At 47.6% G+C, this 3,631-nt stretch overlaps 1 long non-coding RNA gene across 1 annotated transcript; it reads right to left on the bottom strand.

The window, feature by feature from the left end:
- Positions 1-1,729: 1,729 nt before the first annotated feature.
- LOC309704402 lies at positions 1,730-3,299 on the bottom strand. Its single transcript, XR_014276249.1, has 2 exons — positions 2,998-3,299; positions 1,730-2,787 (listed from the first exon to the last, which is right to left on the bottom strand). It is a non-coding gene; the product is annotated as an uncharacterized lncRNA (long non-coding RNA).
- Between the last annotated feature and the right edge of the window lie 332 nt (positions 3,300-3,631).

The raw sequence follows: 3,631 nt of genomic DNA, 5'->3' as shown, positions 1-3,631 counted from the left end.
CAAGCTGGAGGGCTTTCATCTGCTGCGCGCGGACCGGCAGGCCTCTCTCTCTGGTAAGACCACAGGTGGACGTGTCTGCTTCTACATTAATAGTGGCTGGTGCACAGATGTAACAGTGATTGCTCAGCACTGCTCTTCCTCTCTGGAATACCTTTTTATTCACTGCAAACCGTTTTATTCTCCGCGGGAGTTTGCTTCATTCATCTTGGCCGCTGTTTACATCCCGCCAGATGCGGATGCGCAGGCAGCTCAGTGCGCACTCGCGGAGCAGATACTGCACATGGAGCGGACATTCCCGGACTCTCTCATCATTGCTCTTGGGGACTTTTACAACACCCCCCTCCTCACCCCACACAAAAGAGGATTTCACACCACCTCCTCCCACCACAACCCTTCATATTCATGAAGCAGATGCGAGGAAGCAGTTTAAGAGTCTGAATGCTCGGAAAGCTCCCGGCCCAGACGGTGTGTCTCGTCTACTGGACGCAGCCGGAGGGTTCACTTGGTTGTTTGCTCTCAATAGAAGCTGAGCGCGTCTCCGTGTCTGTGCTGGTAAACGATACTGAGTCCCAGTGCTCAGTAAACTGTACACCTGACCGTTATTCTCCCACTGAATCCGGTGTGTCCACGGTCCAACACGTGCTCAACACGATGGTGCTGACCGGTGCCCAAACACACCAGAACACCAAATAAGTAAAATAACACAAACACGAACTTCTCCATGGCTCGTCGGGATGGCAACTGCTCCAAAAGTGACACATGAAATAGGCTGACATTTGAGTTTGACACGGGAGGTGAGGGGGTGTTTTGAATATGCTTGACTCCGTCACGAGGTTGCGCACAGCATCACCGGCAAGGGGGCTTGGTTTGAGAGGTTTTTGGCATCTGTGATGTGATTTACAACCATCCACCCATGTACAGCAAGAAGCCGCACTCACAACCGTGGGCATCAGCAAGTTGGTGAAATTTAAACAAAACAAAACAGCATTCCATCTGAAACTCTCTTATTGTACCCAAAATACAAATTTTAGTGATTACATGTGGCTTCATTAATTATGTTCAAACGGATGAATACATAACGCAAGTAATAACTTTATGATCAGTCAGTGAATGAAGGAGCTCAAGAGTGCAAATATAGTTGCAATAAAGTGACAAATATGCCCTTTTATGTCAAACAAAGACCGAAATAAGTGGCATCAGTGTGAGGATGAGAATGAGCGATCCAACCTCACACTGCAGATATCAGGGCAAAGCACAGTGGGGGGGTTGCAGTCTGCGCGCACAAGAGGGCTAACAACGCTGTGAGTGACGGAATCCACCCAAACTGAGGAACAGCTTGTTCCCCAGAGCTGAAGCCTGCACTGTTTGCACTATAATATAATATAATATAATATAATATAATATAATATAATATAATTAGGGCTGTCAAATGATTAAAATTTTTAATCAGATTAATCACAGCCTAAAAATTAATTAATCATGATTAATCACAACTCGAAATATGACCAAAATGTGTGCAAACATACGGACAGATAGCGGATTTTTACACACTTGTTAGTGTTATTTAATGCTAAGACCACGCTGAGTGGCCTGCGTTCACTCAGCGTGGTCTGACGTAGGCTGGGTGTTGTGCTGGAAGCGAATTAATCACAGCCTAAAAATGTATTAATCGCAACTCGAAATATATGTGTATATGTGTGTATATATGTGTAAAAATCGGGACAGATAGTGGTTTTTAACACACTTGTTTGTTTTATTTATTATTAATTGTGAGTACAAGCAGTACAAGCAGAACAGGGCTTCAAATAATTGTGAGGGATTTTTACTGAATGTTTTCCACCCGTTTAAATCTAGCACATTGTTTTATCCATATACATCTTCAAGTTCACAGAACATAGGCCTAATTCAACAGGCAAAATGTGGAGGCAGGAGTGGCCAGGTATCTGCGAGCAAGGCGGGCCAGCTGGCTGTGGGCTCCTGCATGAGCTGCCCACCACTGTAAGGGACAGTCCTCTAAGGCAGTGCAGGGCTCTGCTCTGTAGCGCTGTATGGCTCTGTCCTGCTGTACCTCCTCCTCTGACTCAGAGTCAGAGTCCATCTGCAGCAGGCTCAGCCTCTTCTTGGCTGGACCTTCTTCTGCAGTGTGTGATCTTCTAGGAGAGTCTTCATGCAGCATGCCTGCCAGTGTGGTCCACACTGCTTCTCTGTCAGTCTTGGGCACACTGCGTAGGTCTTTAAAACGTGGGTCCAGTGCAGTTGCGATCTGGAGCCATGCATAGTTGGTATGTTCCTGGCGGGAAGCAAGGTCTTCCTTAAACTTCTCTTTAAACCTCACCACATATGCAGGGTCCTCATCAGTTACTTCCATGACACGGCGCAGGTGGCAGAAGGCTGGTAGAACTACAGAGCAGGAGACGTAGGCCTCTCCTCCCAGCAGTTCAGTCACATATCTGCAGTGGAATACACACATACACACATGGGGTGGCTGTAGCTCAGGTGGCAGAGCAGGTCAGCCACTAATCAGAAGGTCGGTGGTTCGATCCCAGGCTGCCTCCTGGCTGCATGCCAAATATCCTTGGGCAAGATACTAACCCCGTGTTTGCCTACTGGTGGTGGTCAGAGGGCCCGGTGGCGCCTGTGTCCGGCAGCCTCGCCTCTGTCAGTGCGCCCCAGGGCAGCTGTGGCTACAATGTAGCTTGCCATCGCCAGTGTGTGAATGTGTGCGTGAATGGGTGAATGACTGAATGTAGTGTAAAGCGCTTTGGGGTCCTATGGACTAGAAAAGCGCTATACAAATGCAGGCCATTTACACACACACACACACACAGATAAGACAGCAAATTAAAAAAAGCTTTTTAATACTAGGTAATATTAATAAAATATTTGATTTCATTTATTTTTTAAATAAGACATTTTCATAATAACAAAACTGATTTAAGATGTATGTTTGATACATTTAATCTAAACCTACAATTATGGTCACAATGACAGGCTCACCTGCAGGGCTCTAGAAGTGTCTCCAGTCTCTGGAGTTTGTCCCACTCTGGAGGCGTCAGGAGGACAAGTTTATGCTTTTGTTTATCCAGAGTCGCGGTTACTGCAGTTTGGTTGCGGATCAAGCGCTTCACCATCTCCAGCGTGGAGTTCCAGCGCGTAGGCACGTCCTGGGCCAACGGCTCCTGCTTGCGCCCCAGTGACACCTGCTCTGCGTTCAGCTCTGCTGTGTTTGCTGGGCTGTGCTTAAAATGGCCAACAATTTTGCGGCATTTGGCCAGCGCAGTGACAAAGCCACTGTCTGCGAGACTCACTGTGATGCATCTCTGTAGAATGTGCGCGGTACACGGCATGTGATTGAATGGCATGATGCGAGCCGCGGCGATCATATTGCGCGCACTGTCCGTGCCTACTGTTGTCACCTTCTCCTCAATTCTCCACCTGCGAGCAACAGTCTGGAACTGCTCTGCACAAGCCTCCGCAAAGTGCCGCTCTTCCGTTTTCATTATAGTCAGCGCAAAGGATGTCAGACCCCAGGCTTCAGTGATTAAATGCGCAGTAACTCCCAGGTAATTGTCATTACTCAATGATGTCCAGTGGTCTCCTGTCAGAGCCACGCATTCTGTGTGAACTAAAG

The sequence above is a fragment of the Aulonocara stuartgranti genome (genome assembly GCF_965226115.1).
Source record: "Aulonocara stuartgranti genome assembly, chromosome: 4".
Taxonomy (NCBI): Eukaryota; Metazoa; Chordata; class Actinopteri; order Cichliformes; family Cichlidae; genus Aulonocara; species Aulonocara stuartgranti.
The sequence above is the reverse complement of the archived record's forward strand: the minus strand, read 5'-3'. Positions and strand labels throughout refer to the sequence as shown.